Source organism: Loxodonta africana, chromosome 2 (genome assembly GCF_030014295.1).
Source record: "Loxodonta africana isolate mLoxAfr1 chromosome 2, mLoxAfr1.hap2, whole genome shotgun sequence".
Classification (NCBI taxonomy): Eukaryota; Metazoa; Chordata; class Mammalia; order Proboscidea; family Elephantidae; genus Loxodonta; species Loxodonta africana.
Genome location: NC_087343.1, coordinates 202,932,694 through 202,951,463, shown reverse-complemented (window position 1 = coordinate 202,951,463; position 18,770 = coordinate 202,932,694).

The window sequence follows — 18,770 nt, the reverse complement described above, 5'->3', positions numbered from 1 at the left end:
TCTTATTGTTTCTTCTTTGTATGTGACTTTTCATTTTTCTTGAACTGTTCTTAGAATTCTTTCTTTGTCTTTGGTTTTGGCAAGTGTGATTATGATATGTTTTGGTGACTTTCTTTTGGGGTCTATCTTAGGTGGGGTTTGTTGAGCTTCTTGGATGGTCAACTTTTCATCTTTCATGATATTAGGGAAGTTTTCTGTCAGCAAATATTCATTGGTTCTCACTGTGTTTTCCATTTTCTCTACCTGTTCTGGAACTCTGACACATGCAAATTTTTGCCCTTGATTGTATCCCCCACCATTCTCACATTTTCTTCATTCTTTTCTCTGAGTTTTCCTCAAACAAATTGGTATTCAAGGATTTGTCTTCAATTTCCTGATCCTGTCTTCTTTTGTTTCAAATTTGCTCCTAAACCCTTCTATTGCATTGTCATTTCTGAAATTTTGTTGTTTATCTTTTGGATTTCTAATTGCTGTTTTTGTTTGATTTCTAATTTTTTAGTATTTTGATATTTTGCTCCTGTATTATTTCCCTGAATTTTTACAATGCATTGTCTGGGTTTTCCCTGATTTTGTCTGTATTTTCCCTGGGTTTCTCTATATTTTCTTAGTTTTGTCAGTGTTTTCCTTCATCACTTTCCTAATCTCTTGGAGAGTCCTGAATTCCCTATCAGGTAGTTCCAGTGCCTTTTCTTCTACTTTAAGGTCACCTGGTGTTTTATTTTGGGTGCTTAATGGAGCCATCTTGATCTGCTTTTTTGTATGTTTTGATATTGTCTGCTGTCTCTAGTACATTCAGGAATTATTTTCTTCATTTATTGATTGTAGATTTGTTTGTTCCATTCTACCTTTTTGTTTTATTTGGTTACATCTGGGCAGGCAGGCTGGGCATGTTTTGTTGCTTGCTGATCTTTTGGCATGATACTTCTCACCACGTTTTCCAGATGGGCAGTGCTGGCTGCTCAGAGAAGGTGGAGCGGGGCTGGCCCACTGGAGGGGGAAGAGCTGGGCTGGGTCATTTGCAGAACAAACTGGGGCTGATGGGGCTTGGCCAAGGGGCAGTGCAGGGTTGGGGCCGGGCTTTCAGGGTCCACACCAGTGCAGCTTGGTGGCATGGCCTTCCACACATGGTGCACACAGGCAAGAGGGAAGGGAGAGGATGTGATGTGTGGAGCTAAGCAGGAGAGAAAAAGATGACAATGAAGAGAAAGAAACAGAATTGTAAAAATGAAAGAAAAAAGGTAAATAAAATGAGGACACTGTGGGATTTGGCAGGTGGGGGTTGGGCAGACCGAGGAAGGCTGTGCATCAGTGGCTGTCTAGGCAAGTGGTGTGGCTCAGCCTGTGAGAATGGGTAGAGGTGGCTCATGGGGCTAAATGGTTGGGGAAAAGGAAAGAAAAGAAGAGAAAGAGAGAAACCAAAACAAAAACAACAGAAATAAATGTGGTGCTGGGGAAACCAACTGCTGGGGTAGGGCAGAAACAGGGTGGTGGTAAGCTGATGTCTCTTTCACCAGGCGGTGTAGCACAGCTGCTCAGGAAGGGGCAGTGGCAGTGGCAGTGCAAGGCCTAGTTGGGAGGGCAAAGAGGGGGAAGATTAAAAAAATATGGTGCTGAGGGAGCTGGCTTGTGGGGGCAATGCAGACCAGGGGAGTCTGTGTGTCAGTGGCTTTCTAGCAGACTGGTGCAGCATGGCCCACTGAGAAGGGATGGGGCAGTGCACAGGGTTAGATGGGCAGGAGAAAAGAAAGGAAGGAAGGGAGAAAGAGAGAAGAAACACCACCACCGCCAACAACAAAATAATAACAACAATAAAAAAAATGGCAAACAAGCCATTGGGAGCAGGGTGGACCCAGGGCAGCAGTAAGCTAGTGTCTCTCTGCCTAAGCAGCCATGGCCAGTTGGAAAGCAGTGGAGGCCACATACAGGGAAGAAGGGTAGGGGTGGGAAAATGTATATCCCTAGTTACTGGGTACTCTGTCTCCTGTTGGGAGCTCTGTGAAGTTGCCTTCCAGTACTCCTTGCCCGGGGTCCTTGGTGGCTTGGTGGCTGTGTTCCAAGATGATGAATCTGTGTGGTGTTATTTGGTAGAGAACTTCCACTCCTTAGCTCTCCTCGTTCTTCGTTCTCTGTCAGTTTCTTCTTCCATTCAGTGCTTGATCAAGCTCTTTATCCCTTCATTTCATGCTTAGGTTTCCAGGATTGACATTTGTATCTGTTTTACTTAGCTTTTCAGGTCTTTGGTGCAGAGGGACGCATGATGCTTCTGTCTATAGCACCATGTTGGCTTCACCTCCAAGAAATTACTTCTTAACTATTGGAGTGTTGCGAACCCGAAAAAAAACCATAAAGGGCAGCTGTGGAATCCTCATTAGTGGATCTGGCTCCATTCCTTTGGCACTTGTGAATGGCAGCCCCATACTCCAGAATCGAGTTGATGAAATCTGACTCTTTGAAAACTAGATGGCTGTGGCCCCACACTTTGAAGTCCCAGAGGCCATGGCTCCACACTTTGAGACCCCAGAGGTCATGGCCTTACCCTTTGCATATATACAATTCCTTTCAGGATTCCTTTTTTGATGTGTCCTCACTCCTGGTTTTGTATCATCCTTTATCCTTCGTTCCTATTTGATCAGTTTCCCTTCCCCACTTAGTTAAAACAAACCAAAAATCAAACTCATTTCTGTCGAGCAAATTCCAATTCATAGTGAACTTATAAGATAGAGTAGAACTGCCTCATAGGGTTTCCAAGGCGCAGTTCATGAATTTGAACTATAGACCTTTTGGTTAGCAGCTGAACTCAACTACTGCACCACTAGGGTTCTCCACTTAGTTAAAACTTCATTATTTTATGCATTATTGAAACCACTTAATTTCTTCTTTGAATGACGTAGAGGATATAAGTAAAGAAAACTGAATGATTTACTCATCCTTTACTTGAAGGCAGCATAGTTGTTAAGTCCTATGGCTGCTAACCAAAAGGTCGGTGGTTTGAATCCGCCAGCCACTCCTTGGAAACTCTATGAGGCAGTTCTACCTTGTCCAATCGGGCTGCTATGAGTCAGAATCGACTCAATGGCAATGGGTTTGGTTTTTGTTTGTTTGTTTACTTGAAGGTGGGAATAGATCCAAAGAATCTTGATTTTTTTTTAATTATTATTATATTTTACTTTGTTGTTGTTAGTGGCCATTAAGTCATTCTTGGCTCTTAGAGACCCAATGTGACAGAGTAGAACTGCTCCGTAGGGTTTTCTTGGCTGTAGTCTTTACAAAAGCATATCTTCAGGTCCTTCTCCTGCAGAGTGATTGAGTGGGTTGAATTGTCAACCTTGAAGTTAGCAGCCTAGCACTTAATGATTTGAGCTGCTTTCTCTCCTCTTTTTCACTATATCAGTTCTTAATCTAGAAAGAGACTGCTTAATTTGGAGTCCTTGGGCTGATCAAATGGTTAAGTGCTTGACTATTAGGTGAAATTTGGTGGTTTGAACCCATCCAGAGGAGCCTTGGAAGACAGGTCTGGAAATCTGCTTCTGAAAGATCACAGCAGTTCTACTCTGGACAGATGGGGTTGCCGTGATTAGAAATTGATTCCACAGCAACTAACAACAATAATAACTGCTTAATTCTAGCATTTATGATCAGAACTTTTTTTAACACAAATAATATACAAAAGAAACCCTTTCTTGAGTCCGTGCATTGGCCACCTCCTGTTTTAAGTTCTGAATAATATCTGTCCTAGTACTGCCTGCTGAAGAAGTTACTGTGCTCTGCCAACATCACAGTCCTCAGCAGCCATGTGGGTACCCACATCACTGACCCTATCCCTGACACCAGCCAGTATCAATAGAGACTCCTCAGCAGTGGCATTTGAAGGCATGGCCAGGGAGTGGTGGAGAGTCAAAATCTCAGAAAACAGATTCTGTCATCACTGAGATAGTCTGGCAAGGAGAGGATGTAAGAAACAGATTAAAAAAAGGGGAGGAAAGAGCAGTTTCAAGTATGTTATTACACAACAAATTATTTCTATCTTCTCTTCTTCCTACTTTTTAAAAAGGTAATTCATTCACATTTACATAAGAGGGAATACAGGGAAGAATGTCTTTTCCTTTCTGTCCCCCAGCCTCCTAGTACTCTTCCTTATAGGCAGCTTCTTGGATATATTTCCAGAGATATTTTTACAAAGTGATATTTGCCTGCCAGTCTTTTTTCCTTTTATTTTTTTTTTTAAATAACACATAAGGTAACAAATTCTACTAGATTTGTGCAACTTTTTGGCAGTTAAATATATTGAAGATCATTCCTGTTCAGAAAGTTCATTTTTTTTTATGGCATTGTGTGTAGCACCATATTTCATTTAGCCAATTATTTGGATCGGTGGGTATTTAAGTTGTGTCCAGTTTCTGCTATCACAATGTTACAATGAATAGCCTTGTTACATGTCATGCTGTACATTTGTGGGAATATCTTTAGGCTAAATTCTAGAAGTGAAATTGCTGATTCACAAGGTTTGTCCTTCCTAATTTTGATGTTGTTGTTGTTAGTTGCCATTGAGTCAGCTCTAACTCATGGTTACCCCATGTATAACAGACTGAAACATTGCTTGATTGCCCCATCTTCACAATTGCTAGTATGCTAAAGTTTATTGTGGCCAGTGTGTACTTTGAGAACTGTCCCACCTAGTAGGCTCATCTTCCAGCACTATATTGGACAGTATTCTGTTGTGATCCATAGGGTTTTCAATGGCTTCTTTTCAGAGGTAAATCTCCAGGACTTTGTTTATAGTTTGTCTTAGTCTTGAAGCTCTGCTGAAACCTGTCCAGCATGGGTGACCCACTTGGTATTTGAAATACCTGTGGCAGAACTTCCAGCATCATAGCTACATGCAAGCCACCACAGTACATCAAACTGACAGATGGGCCATAGCCTAATTTTGATAGATATCACAAATTACCCTCGATGGAGTTTGTTCCAATTTACACTCCCATGGTTAAACTTTTTAAATTTACAAAACTGAAAGTAAAATATGGTGCTTCAGAGTAGATTAAGTTTGCATTTTTCTTATCATGAGTGAGATTGTGATCTTTTCTTAGATTTAGAGTTATTTGTATTCCTTTTCTTGGAACTCTGTCTTACATGCAAGGTAATCTAATGGTTTAGTATCATATGCATTTGTAGAAGCTTTTTATATATTAGGAAATTTAGCTTTTTGTTATGTGACTTACAAATATTTCTCTCAATTTTTCTTTTGACTCTATTTTGAAGGTTTATGAAATATAGAAGTCTGTGAATCTTTACTGTGCTTTTTGGCTTTGTGTTAATGTTTGAAAGGTCTTCTTTCCTACAATGTCAATAATGAATTCTACCATGTTCTAGCTCTCTTCTAGTTTCTTTTTTTATATTGAAATCCTTGATCCATTTTGAATGTATCCTGGTATAAGGAGTGAGGTATGTGTCCAACTTTGCCTTTTTTCAAGATGGTCAACTAAGTATTCCAACACACCTATTGAAAGATCCATTTCCCCTGCACCCAATGTGTTTTATGGTGTTACCAAATACTAAATTCCCACATGTATTTAGGTTTATTTATGAACTTTCTTTTATGTTCCAGAAATCTATCTATTCAAACATCTATATCACACTGTCAAACCACTGGGTTTTCAGAATATGTTATACTATTTGGATGGGCCCCAGTGGAACAGTGATTAAGAGCTTGGCTGTTAACCAAAAGGCTGGCAGTTCAAATCCACAAGCTTTTCCTTGAAAACCCTATGGGAGCAGTTCTACTCTGTCTTATAGGTTAGATATAAGTTGAAATCGACTCCACAGCAACAGGTCTGGTTTGGATTTTTGGTTTATACTATTTGGAAGCAGTAAAACTGAAAAAAAAAAAAAAATCTGTTGCTGTGGAGTTGATTCTGACTCATAGGGACCTCACAGGACAAAGTAGAACTACCCCATAGGGTTTCCAAGAAGCAGCAAACTACTGACCTTTTGGTTAGCAGGCAAGCTCTTTAATCAATGGACTATCAGGGCTCACTAGTACTCTCTTATTATTCTTTAAAAAAAAAGAAAAGAAATATTGGGTTTTCAATTTGAACTTTAGAATGAGCTTATCAAACTCCAAAATAAAATCTTTGGAAATTTTATTGGGATCATGCCACCTTCTAGTATTATAAATTATCTTTCTTTGTCTTGTTTAATGGTTTCGAGATTGAGTTCAACCTTGTACCATATTACTATCATGAACTTTATGTTTGAATTTGCCTGGTATATTTTTGATCATCTGTTTTTCAACCTTTTTTGAATCACATTGCTTAGTGTAAGCTTTACTTTGTGATCCAATCTGAAAGCATTTTTATTTTAATAGGGTAGTTTAATTCATTTACATTTATTGGTATGGCAGATATGTTTGGGCCTAATGACATTATTTTATGCTATGCTTCCTCTTTGTGGATTTTTTAAAAACTTGCACTATGTTGGAAAACACTGGTGTCATAGTGGTTAAGAGCTATGTCTGCTAACCAAAAGGTCAGCAGTTTGACTTCACCAGGTGCTCCTTAGAAACCCTGTGGGGCAGTTCTACTCTGACTCACAGGGTTGCTATGAGTTGGAATGGAGTCAACAGCAATGGGTTTGGGTTTTTCACTATATTGACTGTTATCTTTACCTTCTTTTGTGTGTATATTTCTACAGAGAGAGGACTGCTATGTTCTTGTGCTTACTACTGTAAAATAATAAATTCATGTAATAATGCTAATGCTTTATGTCCTTAGAAAGTAAGGACAAATTTCTCATTATGACCAATAATTAAGTTAGTATATGAATTCTTCTCCCTTCACTCTCCTTTATTATTTATTTTTATTTTTGGTTGATTAAGTCAAGTTCATTTATGTTACTCTTTATAGTTTCAAATATACTTATGGCTCTCTTTGCTAGTTTATCAGTTTTAATAGCATACTTTGACCTCTCCAAAAAACCCCAAAAATATCAAACCCATTGCTGTTGAGTCGAGTCTGACTCATAGTAAATGTATACAGTGGAGTAGAAATCCCCCATAGGGTTTTCAAGGAGCATCTAGTGGATTTGAACTGCTACTTTGCTTAGCAGCTGAGCTCTTAACCACTGTGCTACCAGGACTCTGGGGTCAGAGGACCCCAGCTATTAAAAATTGGAACTCAGTGTTCTGAGGTTGGGCCAAGAAGGCAGAGTAGTCAGACACTTCCTGGGGTCCCTATTACAACAAAAACCAAAAAAAAAAAAAAAACAAGTGAATGGATTATATATGACAATCTTGGAGCCCTGAACATCAAAGACAAGCTGAGAAATTGGACTGAGTGGCAGGGAGAAACAGTTCAGAAGCACTGAGGAGTTGCCAGACCTGACCTGGCTGGTACTTGCACCATGAAGGCTGGATCAGCTGGTGTGTGGTGAGGCAAGCAATGGCTCTTGGGACTCGTTTTCCACATTGGGAGAGACCCAGTAGTAGACAGTCAGCTCAAACTTCCAGGACCAGTGAGAAATGGTGCTCAATCAGTGAAAGATAAGTAAAAATGTCTAACCTAACCTATTGCACAAATCAAAAAAATTGAAAAAAAAAAAAAAACTTTTGGGAAGGACCTCTCTCCCATTTACCTGCCACCTCTCTGCTCTGTTCTGCGTCCTGGTCTGCTTCAAACAATTGCTGTGCTCCCTGGGCCAGAAGTAAGACCCGTCGCCCACCCTGAGACATTCTCATGGCTTCAAAGAGGGAATAAATTAACAAACAGGAAAAAATCATTTGCCAGTTCCCCTAAACTGGGAACTCAGAGTAGGCACATCCTTTTTGCCTAGGCACAAGCATAAGGGGCCATGGACTTTGAATGCCTCTCACCCCTGCATAGACCTGTGTGGGCTCTTTTCAACAGCATAGGCCTGCATTAGCACAGTATAACAGGCTGTATACCTGAAGCCTATTTTCATCTGTATCTGCTAAAAGGGGGCTGGTAGATTCATGACATTTGACGCCACTCTGCCCATTAAGCATGGTCCTCACCTACCCACATCAGGGATCTGAGGACTGGTGGCTCCACATACTCCACTAAGCGATCCACAACAGGGTCCAAGAATAACCAATGACTCCCAGACCTTACAGCCAGCATGACTGGGTGCCCATAGTCTGGCTGCAAAACCCACCTACCTATGTGTTCTAGGGAACAAGGACATGCCTTCTACCTTGGCATGCAGGGACAGCAGTCAGCCCCCTGCTTTGATCACCACATGACCCCCTACTGCAACCAGATACCTGTTCCTACTCCAGCCACCCCTGCCCATCTAGGACTGTAGGTGAGAGTCTGCACCACACACTCGGTGACCAATGACCTGGACACCTGTACTGAATCCACACAAGAAAATTACATGGGCTCCTGGGCTCACATACCTAGTAATAGCTCTAGCCACCTGGAGACAGGACATGAGAACTTCAAAGATGCCAATAGTCAAACTAGTTCACACAAGCAGCCTATTTGGACATATCAAAACAAAACAAGAAGCTAGGATGCAATAAGCAAACACAGAATAAATAAACAAAATAACTTATTGATGGCTCAGAGACAATGGTCAATATAAAATCACATGAATAGGCAGGCCATGATGGCTTCAGCAAGCCACCAAAACAAAGAATCAAGAAACCTTCTGGAGTAAAATAACTTCTTGGGATTCCTGGAGATAGAACTCAAAAGACCAATATACAGAACTCTTCAACAGATCATGAAGGAGCTCAAGCAACACAGGAGCCAAGGAATGAACAGACAAAGCAATAAAGGAACTTTAAAAGGTTATACAGGAGAATAATGACACATTTAACAGGCTGCAAGAATCCATAAAGAGATAGCAAACAGAAATCCAAAAGATTAACAATAAAATTGTGGAACAAGACAACTCCAGAGAAAGTCATAGGAGCAGAACTGAGGCAATAGAGGTCAGAATTAGTGAAATTGAAGGTAAAGCACTAGACACCAACTTATTTGGGAGGAAAATCAGATAAAAGAATTTTAAAAAATGAACATACCATAAGAACTATGTGGGACTCTATCAAGAGGAATAACCTATGAATGATTGGAATACCAGAAAGGGGGTGGGGGAATATCAGAAGCTACAGAGAGAATTGTTGAAGATTTGCTGGAAGAAAACTTCCTTGATGTTGTAAAAGATGAGGAGACATCTATCTAAGAAGCTCGTTGGACACCACACATGGTAGATCCCAAAAGAAAGTCACCAAGACATATTATAATCAAATTTGCCAACACTAAAAATAAACAGAGAATTTTAAGAGCAGCTAGGGATAAACAAAAAGTCACCTACAAAGGAGAGTCGATAAGACTAAGCTCTGACTACTCAGCAGAAACCATATAGGCAAGAAGGCAATGGGATGGCATATATAAAGCCTTGAAGGAAAAAAATGTCAGCCAAGAATTATATACCCAGCAACTGTCCCTCAAATATGATGGCAAAGTTAGGGCATTTCCAGAAAAACAGAGGTTCAGGCAATTTGTACAAACCAAACCAAACCAAAATTATAAGAAATACTACAGGAAGTCCTCTGGTTAGAAAATCAATAACATCAGATAACAACCCAAGGCTAGAACACAGGACAGAGCAACCAGATATCAACCCAGATAGGGAAATCACAAAAATAAATCAAAGCTAGAACACCCAAAAGAGGGAAACAGAAACATTAATATGTAAAAAATGACAACATTAAAACAGAACAGAGGGACTAAAAAACGTAGTCATAGATCTTTCATATGGAAAGAAGTCAAGGTCATATAATGAAATAAAAGTTTGGTTTAAGCTTAGAAAAATGTGGTACACATTAAGACAACCACAAAGGAAACTAAAAATCCTGCACATCAAAGTAAAAAACAAGAAAAACATAAAGACTCAGCAAATATAAAATCAACAGCAATGAAAAGAAAATTCATAAAGAAAAACAACTCAGCACAGAAAATTAAGTAGAACAAAGAAACTGTTAACAACACACACACATACACACACAAATACAACAAAATGACAGCACTAAACTCATACCTATCAATAATTATGCTGAATGTAAATGGACTAAATGCACCAATAAAGAAACAGAGAGTGGCAGAATGGATAAAACAAATACGATCCACTTATATACTGCCCACAAGAGACACATCTTAACTTAAAGACCTAAACTAAAAGTCAAAGAAAGGAAAGGAAAGGAAAATATCAAGCAAACCACATTCAAAAAAGAGCAGGAGTGGAATATTAATCTCTGACAAAATAGACTTTAAAGCAAAATCCACCACAAAGGATCAGGATGGACATTATATAAAGATTAAAGGGTCATTGCACCAGGAGGCCACCAGTATTCAGATACCAGCAGGGTCACCCATGGAGGACAGGTTTCAGCTCAGCTTCCAGACTAAGACAGGATAGGAAGGACCCAGCAGTCTACTTCTGAAAAGAATTAGCCACTGAAAAACTTACGAACAGCAGTGGAAAATTGTCTGATACAGTGCCAGAAGGTGAGACCCCAGGTTGGAAGGCACTCAAAAATCAACTGGGGAAGAGCTGCCTCCTCAGAGTAGAGTCAGCCTTAATGATGTGGATGGAGTCAAGCTTTCAGGATCTTCATTAGCTGATGAGGCATGACTCAAAAATGAGAAGAAACAGCTGCAAATATCCATTAATAATTTGAACACAGAATGTACAAAGTATGAATCTAGGAAAATTGGAAATCATCGAAAATGAAATGGAATGCATAAACATCAATATCCTAGGCATTAGTGAGCCAAAATGGACTGGCATTGGCCATTTCAATCAGACAATCACATGGTCTACAATGCCGGAATGAAACTTGAAGAGGAATGGTGTTGCATTCATTGTCAAAAAGAACATTTCAACATCTAACCTGAAGTATAATGCTGTCAGTTATAGGAAAATATCCATAAGCCTACAAGGAAGACCAGTTAATACAACTATTATTCAAATTTATCCACCAACCAAAGATGAAGGAAATTGAAGATTTTTACCAACTTCTGCAGTTTGAAATTGATCAAACATGCAGTCAAGATGCATTTATATTTACTGCCGATTGAAATGCAAAAATTGGAAACAAAGAAGAAGGATCAGTAGCGGGAAAATATGGCCTTGGTGATAGAAAGGATGCCAGAGATTGCAGGACAGAATTTTTCAAGACCAACGACTTCTTCATTGCAAATACTCTTTTTCACTAAATGGCGGCTATACACATGGACCTCACCAGATGGAATACACAACAATCAAATTGACTACATCTGGGGAAAGAGACTATGGAAAAGCTCAATATCATCAGTCAGAGCAAGGCCAGGGGCTGATTGCAAAACAGACCATCAATTGCTCATATGCAAGTTCAAGTTGAAACTGAAGAAAATTAGAACAAGTTGATGAAAGCCAAAGTATGATCTTGAGTACATCCCACCTGAATTTAGAGGCCATCTCAAGAATAGGTTAGATATATTGGACACTAGTGACTGAAGAACAGAAGAGTTGTGGAATGACATCGAGGATAACATACATTAAGAAAGCAAGAGGTCATTAAAAAGACAGGAAGTAAAGAAAATACCAAAATGGATGTCAGAAGAGACTATGAAACTTGCTCTTGACCGTTAAGTAGCTTAAGCAAAGAAAGAAATGATGAAGTAAAAGAACTGAACAGATTTCAAAGGGCCGCTTGAGAAGACAAAGTATTATAATAACATGTGCAAAGAGCTGGAGATAGAAAACCGAAAGGGAAGAACACTCTCAACATTCTTCCTGAAGGATTCTATAGGGAAAATATTAAATGATGCAGGAAGCATCAAAGAAGATGGAGGGAATACACACAGTCATTATACCAAAAAGAATCAGTTGACTTTCGACCATTTCAAGACATAGCATATTATCAGGAACCAATCGTACTGAAGGAAGAAGTACAAGCTGCACTGAAGGCATTGGTGAAAAACAAGGCTCTGGGAATTGATGGAATATCAATTAAGACGTTTCAACAAACGAATACAGCCCTGGAAGTGCTCACTCGTCTATGCCAAGAAATTTGGAAGACAGCTGCCTGGACAACTGACTGAAAGGAATCCATATTTAGGCCTATTCCCAAGAAAGGTGATCCAATCAAAGCAGAAATTGTCAAACAGTATCATTAATATCACATGCAGGTAAAATTTTGCTGAAGATTATTCAAAAGTGGCTGCAGTAGTATATTGACAGGGAACTGACAGAAATTCAGGCCAGGTTCAGGACAGGAAGTGGAACCAGGGCTATCATTGCTAATGTCAGAAGGATTGTGACTGAAAGCAGAGAATACCAGAAGGGTGTTTAACTGTGTTTCGTTGACTATGCAAAAGTATTCTACTGTGTGGATGATAACAATGTGAAGAATGGGAATTCCAGAAAACTTAATTGTGCTCGTGAGGAGCCTGTACATAGATCAAGAAGCAGTTATTTGACAGAACAAGGGGATACTGAGTGGTTTAAAGTCAGGAAAGGTGTGTGTCAGGATTGTATCCTTTCACCATACCTATTTAATCTGTATGGTGAGCAAATAATCTGAGAAGCTGGACTATATGAAGAAGAACGGGGCATTGGGATTGGAGGAAGGCTCATTATCAACCTGCAATATGCAGATGACACAGCGTTGCTTGCTGAAAGTGAAGAGGACTTGAAACACTTACTGACGAAAATCAAAGACCACAGCCTTCAGTTTGGATTACAATTCAGCATAAGACAAAACTGGACCAAACCAATATAATGATAAATGGAGAAAAGATTGAAGTTGTCAAGGATTTCATGGAAGCAGCAGTCAAGAAATCAAAAGACACATTGCACTGGGCAAATCAGCTGCAAAAGATCTCTTTAAAGTGTTCAAAAGCGAAGACATCACCTTGAAGACTCAGGTGGCCTGGCCCAAGCCATGGTATTTACAATACCATCATATGCATGCAAAAGCTGGACAGTGAATAAGGAAGACTGAAGAACTGACACCTTTGAATTGTGGTGTTGATGAAGAATATTGAATATACCAGGGACTGCCAAAAGAATGAACAAATCTGTCTTAGAAGAACAACAACCAGAATGCTCCTTAGAAGCAAGGATGCTGAGACTATGTCTTACATACTTTGGACATGTTGTTAGGAGAGATCAATCACTGGAGAAGGACATCATGCTTGGTAAAGTACAGGGTTAATGAAAAATAGGAAAACCCTGCCTGAGATGGATTGACACAGTGGCTGCAACAATGAGCTCAAGCATAACAGTGGTTGTGGGTACGATGCTGGACTGTGCAGTGTTTCATTCTGTTGTACATAGGGTCACTATGAGACAGAATCAACTCGACAGCACCTAACAACAACAACAACACCAGGAGGACATAGCCATAACAAACACATATGCACCCAAAGACAGGGATCCAAAATACATAAAACTAACAGCATTGAAAAGTGAGATAGACAGCTCCACAATACTAATAGGAGACCTCAACACAACACTTTTGATGAAGGACAGAACATCCAGAAAGAAGCTCAATAAAGACATGGAAGAAGATGCCACAATCAACCAACTTGTTCTCCAAGATGTATACAGAACTTTCCACCCAATACCAGCCAAGTGTACTTTCTTTTCCAAAGCACATGGAACATTCTCCAGAATAGAACACATATTAGGCCACAAACCAAGCCTTAACAGAATCCAAAACATTGAAATATTACAAAGCATCTTTTCTGACCATAGAGTCATAAAAGTAGAAATCGGTAATAGAAAAAGCAAGGGAAAAAGTCAAATATGTGGCAACTGAACAACACCTTGCTCAAATAGAAGAAATTAGGGACAGAATAAAGATATTTACAGAATCAAATGAGAATGAAAACACATCCTACAAGAACCTTTGGGACACAGCAAAAGCATTGCTCAGAGATCAATTTATATCAATGAGTGCACACATCCAAAAAGAAGAAAGGGCCAAAATCAAAACATTAACCTTACAACTCGAACAAGTAGAAAGAGAGCAGCAAAAGGAGCCTTTGAGCACCAGAAAAAAGGAAACAATAAAACTTAGAACAGAATTAAATGAAATAAAGAATAGAAAAACAATAGAAAGAGGTAACAAAACCAAAAGCTGTTTCTTTGAAAAGATCAACAAAATTGATAAACCATTGGCCAAACCAACAAAAGAAAAGCAGGACAGGAAGCAAATAACCCCAATTAAAAATGAGATGGACAATATCAAAACAGACCCAACTGAAATTAAGAGAATCATAACAGAATACTATGAAAAATTGTACTCCAACAAATTTGAAAACCTAAAGGAAATGGACAAATTTCTAAACTAATACAAACAGAGGTAGAACAACTAAATAAACCTATGACAGTAGAGGAGATTGAAAAGGTAATTTAAAAACTCTTGACAAAAAAAAGCCCTGGCCCTGATGGCTTCAATGAAGAATTCTATCAAACTTTCATAGTAGAGTTAGCACCACTGCTGCAAAAGGTATTTCAGAGCATAGAAAATGATGGAATACTCCCAAAGTCATTGAATGAAGCTAGCATGACTCTAATACCAAAACCGGGTAAAAAAGATACCACAAAAAAAGAAAATACAGACCAATATCCCTCACAAACATATATGCAAAAATCCTTAACAAAGTTCTAACCAAAAGAATACAACAACATATCAAAAAAAAAAAGTAATTCACCATGACCAAGTGGGATTCATACCAGGTATGCAGGGATGGTTCAACATTAGAAAAACAATTAATGTAATCCATTAACAAGAACCACATGATGCTATGAACTGATGCAAAAAAAGGCCTTTGACAAAGTCCAACACCCATTCATGATAAAAATTCTCAGCAAAATAGGAATAGAAGGGAAATTCCTCAACATAATAAAGAGCACTTATGCAAAGTGAACAGCTAACATCACCCTAAAAGGAGAGAGTCTGAAAGCATTCCCCTTGAGAACGGAAACCAGATAAGGATGGCCTTTATCACTATTCTTATTCAACATTGTGCTGGAAGTCCTAGCCAGAGCAATTAGGCTAGACAAAGAAATAAAGGGCATCCAAATTGGTAAGGAAGAAGTAAAAGTATCCTTCTTTGCAGATGACAAGATCTTATACACAGAAAACCCCAAAGAATCCACAAGAAAACTACTGGAACTAATATATAAGATTTTAGCAAAGGATCAGGATACAAGATAAACATACAAAAATCAGTTGTATTCCTCTACACCAGCAAAGAGAACTTTGAAGAGGAAATCATCAAATCAATACCATTTACAATAGCTCCAAGAAGATGAAGTACTTAGGAATAAATCTAACCAGAAACATAAAAGACTTATACAATGAAAACTACAAGACGCTACCACAAGAAACCAAAAGAGAACTACGTAAGTGGAAAAACATACCTTGCTCATGGATAGAAGGACTCAACATTGTGAAAATGTCAATTCTACCCAAAACGATCTACAAATACAATGTAATCCCAACCAAATTTCATTGACATTTTTTAATGAGTTGGGGAAACAAATCACCGACTTCAAATGGAAAGGGAAGAGGCCCTGTATAAGTAAAGCATTACTGAAGAAGAAGAACAAAGTCGCAGGCCTCACACTGCCTGATTTTAGAACCTATTTTACCACTACAGTAGTTAAAACAGCCTGATACTGGTACAACAGATACATAGACCAATGGAACAGAACTGATAATCCAGACGTATTTTACAAATGTCCTAAATCTGTTAAATGGGAAAAGACAGTCTCTTTAACAAATGGTGCTTCCATAACTGGATATCCATCTGCAAAAAAAAAATGAAACAAGACCATACCTCACACCATGCACAAAAACTATCTCAAAATGGATCAAAGACCTAAATATAAAATCTAAAATAATAAAGATCATGGAAGAACAAATAGGGAGAATGCTAGGAGCCTTAATACATGGCATAAACAGATTTAAAAAATATAACTAACAATGCACAAACACCAGAAAAGAATAGATAACTGGGAATTCCTAAAAATCAAACACTTATGCTCATCAAATGACTTCACCAAAAGAGTAAAAAGACAACCTACACACTGGGAAAAATTTTTGGCTACAACATATTCCAAAATAGTGTAAACTCTAAAATCTACAGGATGCTGCAAAAATTTCAACCACCAAAAGACAAATAACCCAATTAAAAAATGGGCAAAGGATATCAACAGACATTTCGCCACAGAAGACAGTCAGGTGGCTAACAGATACGTGAAGAAATGCTCACGATCATTAGCCATTAGAGAAATGCAAGTCAAAACTACAACGAGATACTATCGCACCCCAAGAAGATCACCATTAATCAAAAAAAACACAAAATAATAAATGTTGGAGAGGTTGTGGAGCAACTGGAACAGTTATATACTGGTGGTGGGAATGTAAAAAGGTACAACCACTTTGCAAATTGATTTGGCGCTTCCTTGAAAAGCTAGAAGTACCATACGATCCAGCAATCCCATTCCTTGGAATATATACTCGAAAAATAAGAGCTATCACACGAATAGATATATGCACACCCACATTCACTGCAGCACTGTTTAAAATAGCAGAAAGATGGAAACAACACAGGTGCTCCTCAATGGACAAATGGATAAACAAATTATGGTATATTCACGCAGTGGAATACTATGCATGATAAAGTACAATGATGAATCCCTGAAACATCTCATAACATGGATGAATCTGGAATACATTATGCTGACTGAAATTAGTGGCAAAAGGACAAGTATTGTATGAGACCACTATTATAAGAACTCAAAAGGTTTAAGCAGAAGAAAACATTCTTTGATGGTTACGAGGGTGGGGAGGGAGAGAGAGTGGAATTTACTAACTAAATAGTAGACAAGAATTATCTTAGGTGAAGGGAAGGATATCACACAATACAGGGGAAGTCAAAACCACTGGAATAAACCAAAAGCTAAGAAGTTTCCTGAAAACAACCAAACACTTCAAGGGGCAGTGTAGCAGGGGTGGGGATCTGGGGACTATGATTTCAGGGGACCTCTAGGTCACTTAGCATAACAAAGTTTATTAAGAAAATGTTTTGCATCCAACTTTGGTGAGTGTCATCTGGGGTCTTAATTATATTTTTTTGGCAAGTGGCGTCTGGTGTCTTAAAAGCTAGCAAGCAGCCATCTAAGATGCATCAATTGGTCAAAACCCACCTGAAGCAAAGGAGAATGAAGAACCCCAAAGACAGAAGGAAAATATTAGCCCAAGAGACAAAAGGGGCTACATAAACCAGAGTTTCCATCAGACTGAGACCAGAAGAACTAGATGGTGTCCAGCTACCACCAATGATCGCCCTGACAATGAATGCAACAGAGAGTCCATGACAAGGCAGGCAAAAAGTGTGGTCCAGAACTCAAAATCACATAAAAAGACCAGACTTAATGCTCTGACAGAGACTGGAGGAACCCCAGAAGCCATGGCCCCTGGATTCTCTATTAACCCAGAACTAAAATCATTCCCTAAGCCAACTCTTCGGACAAAGAACAGACTGGACTGTAAGACAAAAAATGATACTCGTGAAGAGTGTGCTTCTTATTTCAAGTACATACATGAGCCTAAATGGGCAGAGATGTCCAGAGGCAAGAAGAGAAGGCAGAAGGGGATAAGAGCTGGTTGAACGGACATAGGAAATCCACAATAGAAAGAAGAATGTGTGGTCACATTATAGGGATAGCAGCTAGGGTCAAATAACAATATGTGTATAGATTTTTGTACGAGAAACTAACCTGAGCTCTAAACTTTCACCTAAAGTATGATTAAGAAAAAAAAAAACAGTGCCCCAATGATGTTATGGTAACCAGAGTTTTATACATTTAAGTACTACAGGAATATTATTGCTGTTAGTTCAGAGATGATCCAAAAGTCTACATCCTCTGAATTAGCAGGGTGTATTGAAACTTACTGCAACCTGCAATATGCATATGATACAACTTTGTTGAAAACGAAGAGGACTTGAAGCATTTACTGATGAAGATCAAAGACCACAGCCTTCAGTATGGATTATACCTCAACATAAACAACAAAAAAAACACCTCATACCTGGACTAATAAGCAACAACACGATAAATGGAGAAAGTTTGAAGTTGCCAAGGATTTCATTTCACTTGGATCCACAATCAACACCCACGGAAGCAGCAGTCAAGAAATCAAATGACTTATTGCGTTGGGCAAATCTGCCACGAAGGACCTCTTTAAAGTGTTAAAAAAAAAGATGTCACTTTGAAGACTAAGGTGCACCTGACCCAAGCCATGGTATTTTCAATCGCAATCATATGCATGTGAAAGCTGAGCAGTGAATAAGGAAGACAAAAGAATTGGTGCATTTGAATTATGGTGTTAGCAAAGAATATTGAATATGCCATGGACTTCCAGAAGAACGAACAAATCTGCCTTGGAAGAAGTATAGCCAGAATGCTCCTTAGAAGAGAGGATGGCCAGATTTGTCTCACATAATTTGGGCATGTTATAAGGAGGGGCCAGTCCCTGGAGAAGGACATCATGCTTGGTAAAGTAGAGGGTCAGTGAAAAAAGGAAGATCCTCAATGAGATGGATTGACACAGTGGCTGCAACAATAGGCTCAAACATAGCAACGTTTGTGAGGGTGGCACAGAACTGGGTATTGTGTCCTTCCATATTGTTTGTGAGATCACTATGAATTGGAACACACTCGACAGCACCTAACAACAATTGAGT